The sequence below is a fragment of the Sapajus apella genome, unplaced genomic scaffold (assembly GCF_009761245.1).
Source record: "Sapajus apella isolate SASKATOON/1434 unplaced genomic scaffold, GSC_monkey_1.0 scaffold11, whole genome shotgun sequence".
Lineage (NCBI taxonomy): Eukaryota > Metazoa > Chordata > Mammalia > Primates > Cebidae > Sapajus > Sapajus apella.
This window is the reverse complement of record NW_022436951.1, coordinates 14,432,842-14,457,955: the sequence shown is the minus strand read 5'-3', so window position 1 is coordinate 14,457,955 and position 25,114 is coordinate 14,432,842.

Here is a 25,114-nt window from a genome sequence, read left to right as displayed (position 1 = left end):
TCACTAGGTCAAGAGGCCGAGACCATCCTGGTCAACGTGGCGAAACCCTTTCTCTACCAAAAATACAAAAATTATCTGGGCATGGTGGCGCAGCCTGTAGTCCCAGCTACTCGGGAGGCTGAGACAGGAGAATTGCTTGAACCCAGGAGGCAGAGGTTGTGGTGAGCTGAGATTGCGTCACTGCACTCCAGCCTGGGTAATAAGAGAAAACTCCATCTCAAAAGAAAGAAAGAAAGAAAGAAAGAAATAGGTATGTATATGACATGATTCGGCTGTGTCCACACCCAAATCTCATCTTGAATTGTAGCTCCCACAATTCCCACTTGTTGTGGGAGGAACCCAGTGGAAAAATAACTGAATCATGGGGGCAGTGTCCCCCATACTGTTCACATGATAGTGAATAAGTCTCATAGGATCTGATAGTTTTGTAAAGGGGCATTCCTATGCACAAGCTTTCTCTTGCCTGTTGCCATGTAAAATGTGACTTTGCTCCTCTTTTTCCTTCTGCCTTGATTACGAGGCAACCGCCCCCCAGCCACATGAAACTGTGAGTTAACTAAACATCTTTTTCTTTATAAATTATCCATTCCCAGTATTTCTTTATTATTAGCGTAATGAACAGACTAATGCAATGTATATAAACAATGTATGTGTTTATATGTGTGTGCATGTCTATCTATGCAGCATAAATATGTTGATTTAACATTCTAAATACATAAATTATTACCTATTAGTGAAAAGAAAACAAGTTAACTGAGAGTAAAAATTGTTTCACAGGGATTTCTGTAGTTCAAGGAGATTAATAAATGTGTTCTAAAATTTAGAATTTACCACTTCAAGTCTAATACAATTTTATTAAATCTTGCCAGTTTCTCTAGTGTGTGTTTCACAGAAGTATGGGTTAAATTAAACATATGCAACATTAATCATTTACACAGCTCCAATGGACACATTTGAAACCCTGCCTCAAGAGATCTGGTTTGGTTTGTTATCTAGCCTTGCCACTTGAAGATGGCTTGCTAAGACCAAATAGAATGAACATAATAAAATGAGAGCATATCTACTGCATATGGAAAGCCATCATTGTCTTTGTATGAAAGTCAAGATAAGTGCTGTGGGCTTCCTAGGAGTCACAAGTCTTTGGCTCATGAAGTCCCCAGTATCTTTGACAAATGTAGAGAGCCCTAATGCTTTCATCCAAACTTCTTTCTTCTTCTACTTTACTGGATTAGAAATACATCATGCACTGAAGACTCACCTAACATTTTCTGCCAACCTCTTCATTTGCTCTCATAGGTGTTTCTTCTAATAATTTCTTTTTTGCAGGTTTTTGAAATTATTCCTTGGCAATTGTTTCTTATAGGATCTGAGGTAACTCATTGTAGGACAATGTTTTTCCTATTTAGGAAGAGTTGGACTTGATTAAACATTAACAGGTAAAATATTACTAGAAAATTTGGCATTTTCAATTCTAATATTTAATTCAACAAACTTAAAGCATTGCAAGAGATCAAAAGCTGAGATTTTTTTATGCAATCTTTTTAACTTGCTTATACCTCAGAAATGTTTTACATGCTTGATATGTGTGGTGGTTAATACCAAGTGTTAACTTGATTGGATTGAAGAATGTAAAGTATTGTTACTGGATGAGTCTGTGAGTGTGTTGCCAAAGGAGATTAATATTTGAGTCAGTGGACTGGGAGAGGCAGACTCACCCTCTATCTGGGTGGGCACCATCTAATCTACTGCCAGAGCAGCTAGAATAAAGCAGGCAGAAGAAGCTGGAAGAATTGGACTTTCTGAGTCTTCCAGCAGCCTTCATCTTTCTCATGCACAGGATGTTTCCTGCCCTTGAACATTGGACTCCAGGTTCTTCAGTTTCTGGGCTCTTGGACTTAGGCCAGTGGTTTGCCTGAAGGCTGTACAATTGGCATCCCTACTTTTGAGGTTTTGGGACTCAGACTGGCTCCCTTCCTCCTCAGCTTGCAGATGGCCTATTGTGGGATTTCACCTTATGAGTATGTGAGTCAATATTCCTTAATAAACGCTGTTTCATATACACATCTATCCTATTAATCCTGTTCCTCTCGAGAACCCTGATTTATGCAATATGCTTTTATATTTTTAATAGAAAATAGAAGAGAACTATAGCTTAGAAAATTCCAAGTTTGCGGATAGCTTCACTAGCAATCACTTGCTGTATGGAAAAGAAAGCTGATAGTCAGGGTTGCTGGGAGAACAGTGACCTAGTATAATCCTGGAAGTTGACCATGAATAAACTTTATGTATTCGTTTCTAATTGTTGCTGTAAAAAATTAGCACATACTTAGTGGCTAAAAAAAAACAGGCTAGATACTGTGGCTCATGCTTGTAATCCCAGCACTTTGGGATGCTAAAGCAGGAGAATCACTTGAGTCTGTGAGTTTTAGACTAGCCTTGGGAAACATAGTGAGACCCAGACTTTAGAAAATATTAAAAATAAGCCAGCTGCAGCAAGTGGCTGACATCAGGGGATCACTGGAATGCAGGAGATTGAGGCTGCAGTGAGCTGTGATTGTGCTACTATGCTCCAGACTGGACAACAGGCTCTGTTTCAAAAAAAAAAAAAAAATCCATATATTTATTACCTTACTGTTGTTGAGGTCAAAAGTACATCAGTCTTGTTGGGCCACAATCAAGGTGTGTGAAGGGTTGCTTCTTTCTGGAATTTCTGCACAGGGAATCTGTTTTCTTGCCTTTTCCACCTTCTGGAGGCTGTTTACATTCCTGGGCTGGAGACCCCTTCCTCTCATCATTCCACTCAGATTATCGAGACTACTCACCATCCCAAGATCTTTAATTTAATCACACCAGCAAAGTCCTTTTGCTATGTAAAGTAATATATTATCTAGTTCTGGGGTTAGGATTTGGACACCCTTTCTTTTCAACCCTCTTAAAACAGAGAGATAAACATTGGACAATAGAAACTATTGCCCAGACATAGGACAAAGTTTATAAGTAACTTTGTTGGTCTGATTCAGAAATCTGGAGATCTCCCATAAAATATATTAATTAGTGTGAGACCATGCAAGAAAAAGGGAGTTGCTCTTCATCTTTGAAAAAGATTTTTTTATGAAATGAAAGAGCAAGTAAAAGCTGAGTAAAAAAATTAACAAGCTCGAAATTAATCTAGACATAGTATATTTATGCTAATACTATCCTCAATTTGTCCCAACAAGAATGTTATAAAATCTTTCTGTTTATTTTATCAAATAAGAGGAAAGCATTTGGTAGCAAGCATGCCTTCTTTTATTGTCAAAAGTGAGAGTCCCTGAAGAATTTTTTTTCCAAATTATACATGACAAGCATGAATTCATAATATGTTCTTCTCATCTATTTTCTTTAATAAGAAATATCTCAGTGTGATTTCAAGGAAAGGATGCAAATCTTACGTAAAGATATTTCTTTTTAACTCATATCATAAAAATAAAATACATTTAGATAAATGAATTGCCTTGAAAATTGTAATAATGAATAAAATAGAACGTATGCCTAAAGAAAAGGAGACAGAAATTGTTCAGGTTGATTTTTTGTTGTTATATTTCGACTTGCTAGCATTTCCCAAGTAAACTTTTTGTAAAGGAGAAAAATTCTGAATAAAGCCTAAATTTGTGTTATAATTGACAGGAAAGTAATGAGTAAAAATTATCTTACATATATTAAATGAATGCTCTTCATTCTGAAAAAAATATGTAATATCAGTTAAGGGTTAAATTAAACTGCTGTAGTTTAGGGTGGGAATGTGTTTAAAAATACTTCAATTTTTAATTGTAATTTTCTATAAAATGAATCTATTGTAAATGCATACATTATTCTTCAACCATAAAATCATAGCTATGATTATGTATTAGATTTTTTGACACCAATCACTGATAATTATAGTGCATGATAAGAAATTTGCAAAGAGCAATAAAATATTTTATACATATTGCCATTATCAGAAAAATGTGTACACTAGATTTGTAATGGCTTTTGGATCTCAAAATATAAATACTTATTTAAATTATATTAAATTAACATTACATTTACACACACATATACGTATATATTTTTAACTATATAATTTCAATACTTACCTATACAACTTTCTAATTAAACCAAGTAAACTGACCAGGATGAAGGTATTAAAACCATTTTCATATATGTATTTATACACTTGTTCCCTACTTCTTGCAAATATTTTACTAATTGAAGTTGATAGAAGAGAAAAAAGGAGATATTTATCAATTCAATTGTTAAGTATAAATTTATCCTGACTCTATTCTGGATACCAGCTTAGTCATACAGGACAGATATAAAATCAGATAATCTTGATCTTAAATAAGGTTGTAACTGTGATAAAATGAAAATCATTTACAGTTATTTATTATGTGGCATAGCATATGAAAGATAGAAGCATTTGCAAAGTATAGCAGTAGAGACTAATGAACTCTCATTGTGATGTGAATCAAATAGAAAATATTTTTCTAAGAAGTTAACATCTTATCTGGGCTTCAAAGAGGAAGATGAGTTTTCAAAGAAAGTAGAGGTCAGGATTGAGGTGGGGGTATTAATAAGAATAAAGTTATTATAGCTAAAGAAGAGAATATGAGACAGTAAGAAGTTTCCAAGAAAGCCCAGAAGTTCTGTGATGTTTGTGAAAAAGTGTGAGGCAATCTATGAATATAACTGAGAATAGAGAAGAATATGGGATGCAATAAAAAACCTCGAATGTTTTATTAGGGTTTATAGACTTCAGTTTGTATGAAATGGGGAGAAATCAAAAGGCAGGAGAGAAAATTGAAACTGTTTTTAATCATATTAGCATTTGAATGAGAAGAAGTTTGACAGGGCCTGGCCTAGTGTAACGGGAGACTAGTAAGAATGGTATTATTTTGAGTGAGAGTAGAAATAAAAGACAAAGAACAAGGCAGACGAAATACTAAAATGTAGAATTGGCAAGAGTCGACAATTATCTATGAAAGAGGAAAAATTTTCATATAATTCTGACTCAGACAATTTTATAAAGTAGGCTCATAAGTTGACATTGAAAAAGTATTAATAAATAAAATTTCATGGAAAGTATTATCAAATAAAATCAAGTTTCAGGGGGGATGCAAGAATATTTCAAGGTAAGTATTAACAAATAAAATTTTATGGGGGATGCAAGGATATAGACTTTCTAAGTTTGAGGTGCTTGTGTTAGCCTAAGTAGAATTATCAGGAAGCAGTTGAATGTAGAAGATTAGAATTTTCATCTAGGCAGAGGTTGTAGAATTAAGAGTTTCTACAGTAGAAACATTATTTAAAAATTTACTATATAGTCTTGGGAGAAGACAAGGAACACTAGTCTTCAACAGTGAGGTGAAACACATTAGAATAGAAAGTCTACAGGGAATACTCCTATGTTTTGGCAAAATATATAGTTTACATTTTATTTAATTAATGCTGGAGTAAAATTAATTTACCGCCTGTTAAAAACTATTCTACAATTAAATTTGCTGTGCAATATTATTTTTATATAAAATTGTTTATCATTACGATTTCTTACCAAAAAAAAAAAAACCTGCTTTATTTTTGTAATTTTCTTTACATTTCTATTATTTCCTGGCTTCTTTTCCTCTGTTTTGTACATAACCTTTAAATAAGCTTTGAATTAAACATAATTGTACTTTTTTTTAAAGGACACACTTTATTCTTGAGAGAGAATGTTTTCATATAAATATATCCCTATTGGAAAATACCCAAATAATAAAATATCCATTAGTTAACTTAATATAGATTTAGATTCTAAATTATGATGAGTTTGTCTACACATATTTATCCCATCAAATTTACCTAATAATTTTATTTTAATTATTTACCCAGGTTATTTATGAAAAACTGTGATAGTCATTATTTAAAGTTATGGAACCACCGTTGCAAAATTATAACTGAGACAGTAAAAAATATTTGACCTAACTGACTCCATCTTGCTTCTAACTTACAAGTTGTCCTTGTTAATTGCTGGTTGTAGGCTAAACTAACCTTGGGAGGATCTTAGTACATAGTTTAGCTTTAAAACACAGTTGGTAGCATTCCCTTCCCAAAACAAACCTTACTGCCTGTAGGCTAGATTGCCTAAAGCCACAAGATTAGAAGTTATAATAATCTTACTAAATTCAAGATGTAGTTATTTTTATTAAATGAATATTAATGTTTATACAAGCAAAGATTACTCTGTCTTGGGCTGGGTTTATAGTTTCATAACACCTATGCCAAATTTTGACACCCTATTGTATTTAGCATGGATAAATATGAAACTGTTTGTTTAATAAATGCAAGCAAACTGTATGCTGTCAATTCTTAATACATTTCTAATACAGTATTACTTTACCAATAATTTTAAAGCTCATTCATTTATTTAAAAATGTTACAAGTTACATAAACTTGAAATAGCATTTGTCTAGCCTTTTATTTTCCAGATAAAGTATTTTATTTAAGCACTTTTATTTTCTTTAGTCAATTAATTAGAGCTCTCATATATTTTCAGCAGTGAATTATTGTGTACACAACACATAAATACACAGACTTTCTAGGCATGCTGATAGAAGGATATTTTATAGATTAATGAAGACTTTTTAAATTCTATCTTAGACTTTCACGTTCTTGATAAGCTGTTTTACAATCCTAGGAACTTGTTAGCTAAATAGCCCTACATTTTCATATATATATTTAAAAAACTCAGTTAAAAACCAAATAGCAAAATTTACATTATAAGATACAGAGAGAAAAAGTTTGGTGATGCTAGAAGAAGATTAAAAATGGATGTGAAATAAAACATAAAATTATAGAAATCTACCATAAGATTGTATAAAGAGACTAATTTTATTTACATATGGACTAGTTACCTTTTAACTGGATCTCTAAGCTCTGGGCAGAGCCCACACTGAATCCTCGATCTCCAAAACGAAAGAATTTTTATAAGGTTAGAGTAGATGTTGCTTTTACAATGTACTTAAAAAATTATTTTTAAACAAAGACTTTTTTTCTTTCTTTTTTTTTTTTAATTGTACTGGGATACATGTGCGCACAACATGCAGATTTGTTACATAGGTATACACGTGCTGTGGTGGTTTTCGGCATCTATCAACCCATCATCTACTGTTGGGAGAAGCAGCAAAGAAGAAAGGGCTTACAGAGTGCCTACATAAATTAGTTATGAGTAACATATAAACTGGGAATGGCAAACTGCGGGAGGCTTCTGGGGAGGCAAACTTCTCCATGCCTCATGTTCTGGTGCAGGGTTACCTAGGCTCTGTTACCATAAACATTGTGCTAAAGGACATAAAACCCCTTCATAGCACTAAGATATAACCAGATTTGTAGGCTCCTTGTAAGGCCTGCATTCCACCAGCTGCACATAGATAATAGGCTAAAGATAACCACGTTCTTGTTTTGTGAAACTCCCAAACCACCACTGTTATCAAACTTTAGAATGACACACCAGTTCTGGCTCATTGATTCAGCTCCAGCTCACTGATTCACCCCATCATCATGTCACCCTCTCTCCACCATCACTCCACCCCTACCCTATAGATCAAAGTGATTGTAACCAATAAATACTGTGTTGAACCTAAGCTTGGAACCTTTACTGCCTCCATTACAAGCGATGGTCCCCTGAACCCACTTTTATTCTTAATCTGTTTTTCTCATTCTCTTGTGACCACCAAACCCGAGGTACCCATGGGTGATGTCGGGGCTGGTTCCCTACAATTTACATCAGATATTTCTCCTAATGCTATCCCTCCCCTAGACCCCCTCCTCCTGACAGGCCCAAGTGTGTGATGTGTCCCACCATGTGTCAATATGTTCTCATTGTTCAACTCCCACTTATGAGTGAGAACATGTGGTGGTTGGTTTTCTGTTCTTGTGTTACTTTTCTGAGAATGATGCTTTCTAGCTTCATTCATGTCTCTGCAAAGGACATGAACTAGTCCTTTTTTATGACTGCATAGTATTCCATGGTGTATATGTGCAACCTTTTCTAGTTTATTTGCATAGAGGTGTTTATAGTATTATTTGATGGTAATTTGTGTTTCTGTGGGATCACTGGTGATATCCCCTTTATCATTTTTCATTGTGTCTATTTCATTCTTCTCTGTTTTCTTCTTTATAAGTCTGGCTAGTGGTCTATCTATTTTGTTGATCTTTTCAAAAAACCAGCTCCTGAATTCACTGATTTTTTTTAAGGGTCTTTCATTTCTCTATCTCTTTCAGTTCTGCTCTGATCTTAACTATTTCTCATCTTCTGCTAGCTTTTGAAGTAGCATGCTCTTGCTTCTCTAGTTTTTTCATTGTGATGTCAGGATGTCAATTTTAGATCTCTCCTGCTTTCTCTTGTGAGCATAAAGTGCTATAAGTTTCCCTCTAAACACTGCTTTGTCTGTGTCTCAGATGTTCTAGTACATTGTGTCTTGTTCTCACTAGTTTCAAAGAACTTCTTTATTTCTGCCTTATTTTCATTATTTACCCAGCAGTCATTTAGAAGCAGATTGTTCAGTTTCCATGTAGTTGTGTGATTTTGAGCGAGTTTCTTAACCCTGAGTTCTAATTTAATTTCTCTGTGGTCTAAGAGCCTGTTTTATGACTTTCATTATTTTGTATTTGCTGAGGAGTGCTTTACTTCCAATTATGTCGTCAATTTTAAAATAAGTGTGATGTGCTGCTGAGAAAAATGTATATTCAGTTGATTTGGAGTGGAGAGTTCTGTAGATGTCTAGTAGGTCCACTTGGTCCAGAGCTGAGTTCAAGTTCTAAATATCCTTATTAATTTTCTGTCTCATTGATCTGTCTAATATTGACAGTAGGGTGTTAAAGTCTCCCACTATTATTGTGTGGGAGTCTAAGTCTCTTTATAGGTCTCTAAAAACTTGCTTCATGAAGCAGATTGCTTCTGTATTGGGTGCATAGATATTTAGAATAGTTAGCTCTTCTTATTACATTGATCCTTTTACAATTATGTGATGTCCTCTTTGTCTTATTTGATCTTTGTTAGTTTAACATCTGTTTTATCAGAGACTAGCATTGTAACCTCTGCTTTTCTTTTTTTACTTTTCATTTGCTTTATAAACAAAGGATCAGCAATGAGAGTTAGAAAATTATAGCTCACGTATTTATAGATTCTTATAAAGAACATATATTGGAGAACCTGGGATACATAAATAATATAAATGGAAACTGTTATTTGAAGGCAATAATTTATTTACAGGTCATGCATTTAATTTTTGAGTCTAGACTGAAGTACAGATTATTCTTCTCATGGTGGTTTTGGAAAATTGTCAAATATCAAAGCAAGTAAAATAATTTGTAGATTACTGACATTTGATTTATGATAATATGCTAATATTTTAAATATTTCAAGCAATAAAATAATGAATGAAACTATATTTTTATATTTGTTTATATTATATATATATGATGAAATAGGAATTATGAATCTTTTAGAATATATGACATGCTAGAAAATATTTTAGGTTAAATTTCTCACTTAGCAGGAAAGATCACTGGCAATATTATTATCAAAAACATGACAGAGAAAAAAAATTACAGGATGTGATTGGTTTTTTTCTTAAGTGCAGTTTTAGGTTCACAGAAAATTCAGAAAGCACAGAGATTGCTCATATCCTTGCACACACATGCATTATCTTTAGCATTATCAGCATCCCGCACCAGAGTATACGTTTGTTACAGCTAAATGAACCTAAGTAACACATCATTATGACTCAAAGTTCACCGTTCACATTAGGATCCACTTTCGGTGCTATATGTGCTATGTGTTTGCTCACATGAATAATGACATGTATCCACCATTGTAGTATCATACAGAGTAGTTTCAGTGCCCTAAGAATCCTTTGTGCTCCACCTAGTCATCTATCTTTCCCCCTCATCCCAGGAACCACTAATTTATTTCTGTCTCCTTAGTTTGCCTTTTAAAAGATGTCATAGAATTGAATCACACAGTATGTAGCCATTTTAAACTGGCTTCTTTCACTCACTATTATGGTTCTTTCTCCTTTATCTCTTTTTGTGGTTTGATAGTTAATTTCTTTTTAGTGCTATACGATACACCATTGTTTGGTTGTACCTAAAGACATCTCAATGCTTCCAAGTTTTAGAAATTATTAATAAAGCTGCTATAAACATCCAGGTTTTTATGTGAAAATAAGTTTTCAATTCATTTGAGTAAATACCAGGAAGAATGATTGCTAGGTTATATTGTAAGAGGCTATTTTGTTTTGTAAATAAAAACCAAACAATCTATCATTTTGCCTTCTCATCACCAATTGCTTAGAGTTTTGTTGTTTTACATGGTCCTGAGCATTAGGTATTGTCAGTATTCTATATTGTAGCAATTAGTGTTAATCTCATTGTTTTAATTTGGATTTTCCTAATGATCTTTGATTGTGAGCATCTTTTTATATGCTTATTTACCATCTGAATATCTTCTTAGGCCTGGTATCTGTTCATGCCTTTGGCCCATTTTAAAAATCTGATTGTGTTCTCATTGCAGAGTTTAAAGAGTTCTTTATACATTTTGTGTGTCAGTACTTTCTAAGATAAGTATTTTTATTTGGCAAATATTCCCTCCAAGTCTGTGGCTTATATGTTCATTTTCTTGACAATATATTTTACAAAGCAGAAATTTCTAATTTTAATCAAGTTTTATCAATTATTTTATTCATAGATTATACCTTTGACATCAAATCTAAAAAGTCGTCACCCACTCCAAGAGCATATAGATTTTCTACTATATTATCATGGAAGAGTTTTATAGTTTTCTATTTTACAGTTAGGTTGGTGATACATTTTGAGTTAAGGTACATAAAGGATGTAAGTTCTAGATTATTACTATTTTGCATGTGAATGTCCAGTTTTTCTAACACCATTTGTTGAAAAATGATCTTTTCTCCATTGAATTGCTTTTGCTTATTAGTCACAATCACTGGACTATATGCATGTTATCTATTGACCTATTTCTATGTAGTCTGTCCCATCGGTTCATTTGCCTCTTCTTTAACCAATACTACACTGTCTTCATCGCTGTACCTTTAAATACATCTTGAAGTTGGGTAGTTGCGATCCTTCAGCTCTGTTCTTCTTCAATATTGTGTTGTCTGTTCTGGATCTTTTGCGTCTCTCTAAATTTTAGAATAAGTTGTTCTTGTGTGCAAAATAACTTTCTGGACTTGTGATTGGTATTGTAATGAATCCATAGATCAATTTGGGAAGAACGGACATGTTGATAATATTGAGTCTTGCTTTTCATGAACATAGAATATCTTTCCATTTATTTAGATTTTTGATAACTTTTGTTAGAGTTTTGGAATTTTTCTTTAATATATTTTATATATATTTGGAAACATGTTTACCTATGTATTTTTATTTTGGGGGATGCTAATAGATGACAATGTCATATGTAAACAAAGACAGCTTTGGTTTGATTGTTAATTTCTTTTTAGTGCTATACAATATGTCACTATTTGGACGTACTGTCTTTTACCATTTTTTATGATTTTATCCCAAACTGTATATCTTTTATTTATTTTTACCTTATTGCATTACTAGAACTTCCAGTATGATGCTGAAAATCTGGTGAGAGAGGACATCCTTGCCTTATTCTTGATCCTTGCAATAGGGATTCCAGTTCCTCACTATTAAATATAATGTTAGCTCTAGGTTTCCTGTAGTTTTTAATTATTTTTATCAAGTTGAGCATATTTCTTTGTATTTCCTATTTTTTGAAAGTTTTTACATAAATGGTATTGGATTTTGTCAAATGCTTTTTTATCATCTATTGATATAATCATGTAATTGTACTTCTTTTGCCCACTGGTGATGAATTACATTAACTTATTTTTTAATGTGGAGCCAACTATGCATACCTGTGATAAATCCCACCTGGTTGTGGTAGTTAGAACTTTTTATATATTTTTGTGTTTAATTTGCTAATATTTTCTTTTTAAAAATAGAAGTTTTTGGCGGGGCATGATGGCTTATGCCTGTAATCCCAGCACTTTGGGAGGCTGAGGAGGGTGAATCACAAGGTCAAGAGATTGAGACCATTCTGGCCAATGTAATGAAACCCTATCTCTACTAAAAAAAAAGAAAAAAAAAAAACCACACACACACACAAAATTAGCTGGGTATGGTGGCATGCACCTGTAGTCCCAGCTACTCAGGAGGCTGAGCAAGAGAATCGCTTGAACCCAGGAGGCAGAGGTTGCAGTGAGCCCAGATTGTGTCACTGCACTCCAGCCTGTGCAAAAGAGTGAGACATAATCCAAAAAAAAAAAAAGAAAAAAAATAGAGTTTCTTATTTCTATGCAGATTTTTACTTTATATAGTTGAGATTATCTTATATATGATTTTAACAATGGACAACACAGCACTCTATGAGTTTTATAAGTAAGTTGTTATGTCCACTATCTGTTCTTTAAGCCTATTTCCATCTATGTTCATGAGAGGTATTGGTCAATAGTTGTTTTTTTTGGAATTGCCTTTCTGGATTTGGTATTGGGATAATGCTGGCTTCACTGAATGAATTAGAAATTATTCCTTATATTTTTCTCTTCTGAGAGAGATTGAAAAGAATTAGTGTTGCTTCTTTCTTAAATGTTTGGTAGAATTCACCAGTGAAACCACCTGGTTCTGCTGCTTCATTTTTCAGGAGGTTATTACGTGTTGATTTAATTCCTTTAATAGACAGAGGCCTATTTGGATGATCTGTTTATTTTTGTGTGTTTTGACAAATAGTCAAAAAAATTGATCTGCTTTCTTGGTATGTAATTGCTCATACTATTTCTTTGTACCTTTTTTATTTTTATAGTTTTAGAGTTACAAATTCAGTTGTGTTACTTGAATATATTGCATAGTGGTGAAGTCTGAGCTTTTAATGTAGTGATTACTCAAAATGACCATTCTATCCATTAGGTAGTATTTCATTTCTTCCTTTCCTTCCACCTATTTGCACTTTAGAGTCTCCAATGTCTATTAGTCCATACTATATGTCCGTATGTATGCATTGTTTAGCTCTCACTTTCAGGCAAGAAAGAGAAGTTATTAATTTTCTGTTTCTGAGGCATTTCATTTAGGATAATGGTCTCCAGTTCCATCCATGTTGCTGCAAAAGACATAATGTTACTCTTTGTTAAGGGGTAAACAGTATTATATTGTGTGTGTGTGTGTGTGTGTGTGTGTGTGTATCACTTTTTTCTTGTCCAATCATCTGTTGATAGACACTTAGGTTGATTCCATGATTTTGGTATTGTGAATAGTGCTGAGACAAACATGTGAGTGCAGATGTCTTTTTGACATAACGGTTTCTTTTCCTGAGGGTAGATACCCAGTAGTGGAATAGCTGAATCAAATGGTAGTTCTATTTTCACTTCTTTGAGAAATATCCATACTATTTTTCATAGAGGTTATACTAATTTACATTTCCACCAACATATATAAGTGTTTCTTTTTCTCTAGTTCCTTGCAAATATCTAGTGTTTCTTGACTTTTTAATAATGACCATTCTGACTAGTGTAAGATGATATCTCATTGTGGTTTTAATTTGCATTTCTCTGATGATTAGTGATGTTGGGCATTTTTTCATGTTTGTTTATTGCTCTGTCTTCACTCGAGACATGTTTGTTCAAAGTTATTTGTTTTATTTCTTATTGAGTTGTTGAGTTCTTTTTCAGATACATTATTTGAAAATAATTTATCCCATTTATCATCATTTGAATGACTACAGAATTCAAAATGGCCCTTTTTCATTTTTATCATTAGTAATTTCTTTTTATCTCTTCTCTTCTTAGTTAACCTGACTACAGACTCAGTGATTTTGTGGATTTTTCCTAAGAACCAGCTTTTGATTTTATTTATGATTTTTGGTTTTCAATTTATGTGATTTTTGCTTTAATTTTTATTATTCTCTTTTACTTATTTTGAGTTTAACTTGCTCTCCTTTTTCTAATTTTCTAAAGTGGGAGCATAGGTAATGGATTTTAGATTTTTTTTTCTTTTGTAACATGTGAATTCAATGCTATATATTTCCCTCTAAGTACTGCTTTTACTGCATCCCACAAATTTTGGCAAGTCATGTTTTGTTATTAATTCACTTTTTAAGTGTGGTTCATACTGAAAGGCAACTTACAACTGTCTATATCCAATCAGAACAATTAGAAGGGAGAAAGAGTGAGGTTTGTTGTTGTTGTTGTTATTTGTTGTTTTTTTTTTCTATTTATTTATTTATTTATTTATTTATTTTTGAGACAGCGTCTTGCTCTGTTGCCCAGGCTGGAGTGAAGTGGCACTATCTCAGCTCACTGCAACCTCCACCTCCCTGGTTCAAGCAATTCCACTGCCTCAGCCTCCTGAGTAGCTGGGATTACAGGCGCACACCAGCACACCTGGCTAATGTTTTTGTATTTTTAGTAGAGATGACGTTTTACCATGTTGGCCAGACTGGTCTCAAACTCATGACCTCAGGCAATCTGCCCATCTCGACTCCCAAAGTGCTGGGATTACAAGTGTGAGCCACTGCACCCAGCCAAGAGAGAGAATTTTTAACAACTTTTAAGTTAGAAAATACAACTTATTTTTATTGTATGTAAATGACATTTCTCTCATTACCATCATCACTTTATCTCCTCCCTTGCTACCTTCCCCAGCCACTGAGATTCCAGTATTGTACTGTCTCTGATATAGTTTGGATATTTGTCTTCATTCAAATATCATGTTTACCTGTAATCTCCAGTGTTGGAGGTGGGTCCTGGTGGGAGGTGTTTGGGTCACGGGAGCCGACCACTTATGGCTTGGTACTCTTTTCATGAAAATGAGTTCTCAAGAGATCTGATTGTTTAAGCACGTGGCATCTCTCCTTGCCCACGCTTTCTCTTGTTCCTGCTTTTTCTAGGTGAAGTGCTTGCTCCTGCTTCACCTCCCACCATAAATAAAAACTTCTGAGTCCTTCCCATAGGTAGAGGCTAACACTGTGCCATCTGTGCAACCTGCAGAAATATAAGCCAATTAAATTAATTTTCTTATTAAATACCCAGCCACAGAAACTTCTTTATAACAATGCAAGAATCACCTAGTAGCATCTACAAGAGTTCATTTTTTTGTTCACTTTTAGCTCCCACAGATAGAGCATGAAAGTGTTTGGTTTTTTTGTTTCTTTGTTTGTTTTTGGTATGCTTGACTTATATTTCACTTTATAATTTCCTTCTGTTTCTTTCATGTTGTTGCAAATGATAGGATTTCATTAATTTAACAGTTGAATAATACCCCATTATATGATGTATCACATTTTCTTTATCCTTCCATCCAGCAATGAGCACTTAGGCGAATTCCAAATCTTAGGTATTATGAATAGTGCTGCAATAATAGTGCTGCACTATTATTAGCAGTGCAGATATCTCTTTGACATACTGATTTCTTTATTTAAGATATATACCTACCAGTGGGATTGCTAGATTAGATAGCAGTTTTATTTTTAGTTTTTTGAGGAACCTCCATAATGTTCTCCATAGTGACTGTGTGGCCATTTTAATTAGATGAGATGACATCTCCTTGCAGTTTTTATTTGCATTTCTTTGATGATTAATGATGTTCAGCATTTTCTTTTTATAGAGGTATTACACTTTGCCTATCTTCTTTTAAAAAATTTCTATTCCAAATTTTGGCGCATTTAAAAAATTTGATTAGATACAATGTATAAAGTATAGTATTTGATAACACAACAAGGTGACTATAATCAATAATAATTTATTGTATATTTTAAGATAACCATCAGGGTAGAATTGTAATGTCACTAATACAAAGAAATGATAAATTCTTGAGCTGATAGCTATCCTAATTACCCTGATTTCATTGTTATACATTATATGCTGGTATCAAAACATCACATGTATCCCATAATATATACATCTATTCTGTACTTACAATAGTTTAAAATGATAAAAAATGGTATTTCTCTCTGGACACCCTGCTTGTCAGATTTTTTTTCATATTGTTAAAACCATAAAATATTTTGCAAAGAAGCTTAAAGAACTACTGAGAAACTCTTGGAAACACTTTAAATCATTTCTAAATCCAAGGAGGACTCTTGTGGGTAACTCCCCTACTGGGCACTGAGGAAGGAGAGCTAAGCCGACCCGAGGCACCATTAATGCCTGAAGAATAACTTACTGCTCCTTTATTTCCTTTTATATAATCCTTTTATATAACCATATCTTAGTTTGTAGTCAGAGAAGTGTCAAGAAGCAGACATGGTACAGAGCATGAACTAAGAAAAAATAGCCATAGCAGGACAAGAATCAATGGCCCAGGTGGTAGTGTCCCTGCCTGAAAGGGCATGCACTACAAGGCAGCAAGCCCAGGCGGCAGCGATCAGTATCATAAAGATACTCACTGTATGACAGGCTTGGAGCAAGAGTCACCCCTCCTGTAAGGGGGTTATAACATCTTGCATCCAGTTCTTGTGGAAAGTTGGCCGCAGGCTGGCAATCCTGTTAATATCCAAGGGCTTAAAATCCCTCCAGTATAATTATGCCTCTTGGCTATATACCCTGTGAACTCTCTTGCTACTGTGCTGACTCAAAGCTTTCTCCTACAGAAAACTTTAGAAGTTGCCTGTCCCTAGATAAGAGATGTTGCACACTGCCCATCTCCTTGCCTCGGTGACCTAATGGGAATAGGCCTCTTGTTTATTACTCACGTGATTGTTTTGAACCTATCACTATCCTTAAGATGACCTAATTCACTACCCTCTCCCCTAACCTGTACCTAATAAATACAGACCTGAATGCTCAGGGCCTGGCCTTACTCTGCTTGTAAGTGGCACTGCTGCCCCCGTCCCCCAGCCCAGCTGCTCTTATTCAGTCTTGTGGTGTTTTGTCTCTTTATTTCTCAGATCCAGCGCCTCAGAACAGTGATACGGGACACCCTGCAGTCCTAGTAGGGCTGGACTCCACAGACTTTGATAATTAAATAAACTGAGCAGAAAAAAGAAAAATAAGCAGAAAAATGAATCTTAACAAGTCAACATACTTCTTTATACTCTAAATAAAGTTCTAAAATACTGTGGTATAGTATCAAGCAGAAATAGTGCATCTGGGAATTTCAAATAAGCATTTTCTAAAGATAAAAATTATTGCTTCATAACTGGCCACATACATGGTATTGAATAAAATACTTCAACTTTTTCACTTATGGATTTTAATTAAATAATTTGAAGGACTGAACAAATTTATTATTTAATTCTAAAGCTATCTATGACCACTCATATTGGTTTCTTGGAGGTATTCATAGGGCTCTGAGAGTCATTGAGAAATTACAGAATAGAGAAATTCACTTTAGGCTTCACCTTCCACTTTTCTTTGAGCTAAAACAGCACTTTTTGAACTTTAAATTGCTTTTTAATATATTGGGATTTTGTGTTAGATGCCACTTTCATGAAGTTTTCCAGACTTTAAAGACAAATGGTTCGTAAAATGTTGGAATGACTATCCTCTAAAATTCAGTAATATTTTTTGCTAAAGATATTTGGAAATAAATAATTTAATGTCGTAGCAATGACATATATATTTAAATTAAATGGCGTATTTTTGTTTAAATTTAAATTTGTATATAAATATACAAATGTCTATATATGTAAATGACACTGTGTCAATATTAAATTAATATTCATATAAATTTATGCATATAAATTGATTAACATGTATTAAATTTACACAATGTTATATTTATTAGTATTTAAATTAATACAAATAAAATCACATATATTTATATTTTTATATATAACTATTTTATATATAAGTATATATATATATACACATGAATATGTTTAATTGAAAAATGTTTATGCTTATGTATATAAATGTATATATGTATACATATATTTATATATAAATTTAAATAAACGTGACTAAAATATTAATATATTCGTATACATATATTTCTATGTATATATTTATATATACATTTATATATTACTATACTATATATATGTTTATATACATATATGTATATAAATGTATTTACACTGGGAACCATGAATACGTTGATACACATTTAGCTACACTGTGAACCATGAGAATTCTTACTGCTCATTGAGCATTTCAACAATCAGCATTATTATTTTGTTTTGTTTTTCACAGTTTCACTGAGAAATTTTTATGTTTAGGTATGCAAACATAAACATACAGGCAAATTTACATATAAATACATGTGTGTATGTAAATATAAGTATACATATTTGTATTTATATATTTAAATATATAGAAAATTGGGTAGGACATTATATATTAATATGTATAAATTTATGTAGAAATATATTCAATTCTGCTAAAAGCATTTTGTTTTCACATCAAGAAGACACTAAAGTCATGCAAATAACACGATCTTTATCCATCAACTATATTTTTATTCAACTAGAAAAAAAATCCCTTTGTAATTTAAAGAATACAATTCCAGTAATTAATTAAAAATGACTCTCCAGCACAAATATGTTTTTCAATGTAACATATTATACAAAATTCCAGAATTACACCCACAATTTAACCTGAAGTAATTCACATAATAAATTGACTTAACATATTGTTTATATCCTCTATAAAATAGAATACATTTCATTTATTTGAGTTAAAATTCTGTTAATTTTTATTTATATAACTATATATTGAAAATAAGAAATATCTTTTATATTTTATAATAATTGTAGAAATCAATACTGCTTAAAAGAAAAATGGAATTAGGCCTATTTTTTATTAATTATTTTCTTTTGTCAAATTTCTTTAATTTTTCTAATTTTAAAAAACTATAACATTTTTTATTATTGAATGTGAACAGTTTGTGAATTATGACAAAACCAATGTAACCAGTACCCAGATTAAGGAATACATTTTAACATTATTTAAAAAGCTTCCTTTCATGTCCTTTCTTAATCATCAATATCTCCTTATTTCACAAAAAGAAAAGCCATTACTTCTAACACCATAAATGAGGTTGCCTGAAATTTATGTAAATGGAAACACAGTATTCACTCTTTTGTGTCTGGTCCCTCTCAGGCAACTTTGTGTTTGTGAAATTCATCTGTGTTGCATATAGCTGATATGGTTTGGCTCTGTGCTTCACCCAAGTTTCACACTGAATTGTCATCCCCAGTATTGGGGGAGGGGCCTGGTGAGAGGTGTTCTTGTGATGTGAGTTCTCTCTAGATCTGATATTTTAAAAGCATGTGGCACTTCCCCCTTCCTTCTCCCTCTCCTGCTCAGACAAGTGAACATGTGCTTGCTTTCCTTTACCTTCTTCCATGATTGTGAGTTTCCTGAGGCCTCCCAGCCATGCTTCCTTTATAGCCTGTGGAAGTGAGTCAATTAAATCTCTTTTCTTCATAAATTACTCAGTTTTGGGAAGTTCTTTTTAGCAGTGCAAGAATGGGCTAATACATAACACAGGTTAATTCAGTTTCTTTTCTATGCAGCTTTGAACAATGGAACTTTATTTATTTATTTATTTTTTGAGACGGAGTTTCGCTCTTGTTACCCAGGCTGGAGTGCAATGTCACCATCTTGACTCACCGCAACCTCCACCTCCTGGGTTCAGACAATTCTCCTGCCTCAACCTCCTGAGTAGCTGGGATTACAGGCACGCGCCACCATACCCAGCTAGTGTTTTGTATTTTTAGTAGTGACGGGGTTTCACCATGTTGACCAGGATGGTCTTTAAAAATGGATGTGTTCTATAGCTGATAGTGGATGAATTGGGCAGCACCGCTATAGTGAATATCATTATTGAAATGTTTTTATTCTATCTACTGTTGAATAACATTAGGTTGTTTTCTAAATGGAGCTATCATAAACAATGGTGCTGTGTACATTTGTCCACAACTATTGGTGCACATATATACTGATTTTGTTATACCAATATCTACCCAAGGGAATATGTGTATTCCAATTAAATAGACAGTAATAAAGATTGTTTTCAAACTATCTGTAGTCATTTAGTTACACTGGGAACCATGAGAATTACTACTGCTCATTGAGGATTTCGGCATTATTATTTTGTTTTGTTTTTCTCAGTTTCACTTATCTAGAGGAGATGCAGTGGCATCATATCATGATTTATTCAGCATTTTCTTGATTATTATTGAGACTGAAAAACTATTATATTCTTATTGACCATCTGGATATCTAATTCTGTGAAATGCTTTTTAAATCACATTTCCAATTTTTCCAGTATGCCCTTATTAACTTGCTGAAGTTAGATACATTCTGGCCTAAACCCTTTGTTGGGTTTATGTCTGGCATATATCTGCTACTATTCTGTTTTCTTTTTTTTTTTTTTTTGTAGTTTTACAACAGGTCTTAGCATGGTCAAATTTATTTAATTTTAATACAGTTCAATTTGTAAATGTTTTTCCTTAAAATTAGTACCTTTTGTGTTACACAGTAGTCTCTTGGTGTTTGCAGGGCATTGGCTCCAGGACCTCTTAAGTTTATCAAAGTCCATGAGTGCTCAAGTCAGTAATATAAATAGCATGGTAGTTGCATATTACCTGCACGTATCTTCCATATATTTTAAATCACTTCTAGATTACTTATAATAATACAATATAAATGTTTAAATCACTTCTAGATTACTTATAATAACTGATACAATATAAATGTTATGTGAATCATTAAACTATATTGTTGTCTTTTGTATTACTTGTTATTGTTGTATTCTCATTTCTTTTAAATTTTTGAATATGTCTGATCCATGATTAGTTGAATCCATAGATGCAAAAGCCACATGTACAAAGGTCAAATGTATATGAAAAAAAGATTACAAATTTAAAACCTTGAAACCACTCTTCTATGTTTTATTCTAGAAGCTTTATAGTTTGATCTTCCACTTTCACATATGCAATTTCATTGGTGAGATTTGTCTCTATTTTATTTTGACTTATTGATGACATATAAGAAATATAGATATAATTATTTATTATATGTAACCACATTATTGAAGGCCCTAATTAGGGAATTTTGAGGAAAGCTGCTGTTTACAGTGGTGATATTATTTTCTCATCCTTTGCAGTATTCATGACTGTGCATGTGTGTACATGTGTTATTATTTTGGCTAGAAAATTCAGATCAAAGTTACCACAAGAGGTGATGTCACCCAAGCACATTTTTATTATATGGAATGTAAATACAGCTATTATAATGATTGTGTATGATATTGAATTTACCAACTGAGATAGAAAATTGTTTTCAAGAAAAGATAATTATATTTCTAGGAAATAATATTTTTAAACAAATTAGTAGTGAACTTCATTAAGGGTAATACTGAGGGAAGGTGTTCTCTTTCCAGGTCCACAAGGGGATGTAGTTTCTAGGTCAAGAGCTTCCCAGAGTCATATTTTCTCCCCCACCCATCCATCTTCATCTGGGAAATATAATGGTTTATCTTTAATTTTTGCTGGCACGGGAAAGGGTCAAACGTCAATCACTCCAGTGGAAGTTCCAAGGAACTCCTTTCATTGGCCAGAGGTCTTAGAGAAGGTGGGGGTTCCTCCCAAGTTAAAAGTCCCCTTCTTCCACACCCCTTTGGACTCCATGTTTGGGTCCCCTTCCACGAATACTCCCTTCATGAAAGCTGTCTCTCTCTCTCTCTTGGATTTCCCCTTTGGAGTCCCCTTCCACACTCTTGTGGAAGCCTGTCTTCCCCTCCTAAACTCCATCTCTCTCTCTATTGCCTTCCACTCAGTGTGGAAGCTGCTTTCCTATCCTGGAGTCCATCTTTCTGGATTTTCTCACTCGGTGTGAGAGGAGCTTTCCTTCTCTGGTTTCCCCCATTCTGGGCACCCTCTCACTCAGTGTGAGAGCGGCTTTTCTTTCTCTCACTTAGTGTGAGAGTTAGCTGTTTCTTTCTTTCTCTCTACCCAACTAAATCACTTTCTACAAATACTTGTGAGTCCAGAATTTGTTGCACACTGTGCCATGGTCTCTTCTCCCATTCTTGGGGAGTGATAGACCAACAACCTGGAGAAACGTCCTCTCAGGGAAACTGAGGGCTCTGCTGAACCCCTGAACCCCAACATTACAATACTAAAAAGAGTATTACAAAATAATCTTAAGAGTGCTTATTTTCGTTACATTATTACACTTCCTGCTCCTCTTGAAATTATACAACAATAAATTAACATGTGGTTCACTTCTTCATGGGTACATGATGGTGTACTTTATTTATAACATACTAGATGCTTAAATGCTATTTAATGTGTGTGTTTACTTGATATTGTTTCTGCTTATGTTTAAATGTATTTATATATTTTCTTGGATTAGTGGCAGTGACTAAATTGGTAGAATATGTTTAGGTATATAGATAATTGTGTCCCTATGTATTTCTCTTTTTTATCCTAAACTCAATAAAATACATGTGCAAATTAAATGTACCAGATTAACTGAGTTTATTATTGTTGGAAAACAGACAATGGAAAATAAACTCCTGTTTTAAATAAATTCCAGCCTTTGTGGTAACTGGAAAAGTAGAAACATATCTTAATATTTTAGACAAGCAGGCCAGTGAAGAAGCAGAGTATAAGCCTGAGTAATGTGTTAGGGTTACCGCGGTTGGTAGTTTCTTCAGTTCAAATAATATACTGAAAATAGACTCATTGAATGGCTTCAAATAGGAGCTAATAAATAGAACTGTTCTCATTAGAAAGCGTGTTGTATTGAGGCAGTCGCAATATGCAGCCATACATGATAGTGTTAGAGAGACTGAATGTAAAATGTCTTCAAACCCTGTATTGACTAAGTGTCTTACTTTGGAAAATCCTCTTAATCTCTCCAAAAATTAAATTCCCTTATATGTGTAAGAAATAACACACTAGTAACACTGTAGAATTTTGTAAAGATTAAATGATACAATCTTAGTAAAATTTACAGTGTATTTCCTGCTGCCTAGTATGAACTTAATAAATGGTAGACATTATTTGTGTTTTTGTTATCTTGTTGTCTTTAAAGTTATAGCCATTCAAATCTGCAGCCACTGAAAAGGACATTAAAGGTAGATTAATTTACAAAGAGTGTTTTATACACCAGCAAAAATATGAGTCAAGTTGGAATTTCCTTACCTCTGGTTTGCTAACACTGTTTGTAGTTAACATAGTTCAATGCTAAATTATTTCATGGGAAAGAAAGCACATAGTATTTAAATTATTCAAATTTTTGACTAAGCTGGCAGTAATAATTCATTCTAACTTCCTGATCAGTAACTGGAAAGGAAAGGGGCAGAAATGCATCACTCACTGAATATTTTACAATCCATTTACATAAATATTGGTGAAATGAATGATATTTTAAAAGAGCACACAACTCTACATCCAATAAAATATGCTACTCTCATTATTATCAACGGGACAGGTTCTAAAAATGTTGACAGATCTATACATTTAGGTTAGGAATATTCTGTTATTCACTTTTATGCTTACATAAATATATCAAGCATAGAAATAGGTATTTGTGAATGTGCTGTAATTTTTTTAAAGCGTATATTGAGAAAAGGAATGATTTCTTGCACAGTGGGAAAAAACAAAAGGGAAATTATAGGTTCACATGATTAAATGCCTAAATAATTTATTCTAAGTGCATGAATATTAAATTAAATTCTACTTCAAGATCCTAAAGCCAATTGTCATAGTTGTATGTAGTGATAATATCACACTGAGAAAGACCCACGAGGAACTGACTTTAGAATGTTTAGGACTAGTGTATGCTATAGGACTAACTGAATCAGGGGCTGCAGGAAAAATCTGCTAAATTTACAGAGTCTATCATTAAGTATATAAAGAAATTGCTGAATGAAATTTGATTAAAAAATCAAACTATACATCATTTGTCATTCTATTTAAATAGTCAGTTTTGGTATCTGGAAAGATTTGTAAGTATTTTTTTTAAATAAATACTTGATAACCCATTTCAGAGTTCAAGATAGATTAAAAAACTTAAGTTAAAAAAATGAAGAAGTTAAAGCAAAATGAAAAGTAAATTAACAGAGAAGTTGCTGCCATTTATCATATCTTAATAGAAAAATTCTCTCTCCTGAAGAATTTAGTAGTCCATCATCTTCAGTAATCACCTTTGTAGTTTTGAATGCTGGTAGCTTCTTCATTTCAGAATAGTCACATCAATCACTTCCTAAAGATTTCCAGTAAGTGGAGTTAATAAGAATTGTGCACATCACTTGCTGATTTAGGAGAGGTGAAAATGAAACCTGTGATAATAGAGCAGTCAGAGATATTATGGGTGAATCACTGTTTTGAGGAAAATTTCAGGAAAATGTCACAAAAATATTTTTTGATAAATTCAATCTGAGGTATTTGTTACTGCAGTTTGATATAAATGGTTTTGAATCAGTTATGTGTGTCTGAGTTAAAGTGACTTCAAAAAAAGTAGAAAATGTTTATGGTTTCTGTAAGCTTGCAGAATTGAAGATGTTTGGCCATTGCAATTTGTTAATTATTTTATAATTATCTGCCTAATAACTATTTTATATATTGGACTGTAAACAAGAACTTATAGAATTTTTTGTACAATACACGCTAAAATAAATGTTTCTCTAATTTAATGTGGTAGAATAATTAAATTGTATAACATATTCTTAAAGTCTATGTAAAATTCTAGCGCATGCCTGTATTTATAGAGCTCCAGCTGTCAAAACTCAAGGAAAATATCATAAAGTCAAAAAGCCCTATAAAAATCAAGTAAAAGAAGGTTATAATACGCTTCAAAAATTGTTTACATACACAAATCATGACAATTATAAATAGTATGACATGTCATCTAATGAAAGCTGAATTGTCATAAAATCTGTGTGAACAAAAAATCCTAAGGACAGCCTTGCGCAGTGGCTCATGCCTGTAATCCTAGCACTTTGGGAGGCTGAAGGTGGTGGATCACCTGAGATTGGGAGTTGGAGACCAGCCTGACCAACATGGAGAAACCCTGCTGCTACTAAAATACAAAAATTAGCCAGGAATGGTGGCACATGTCTGTAATCCCAGCTACTTGGATGG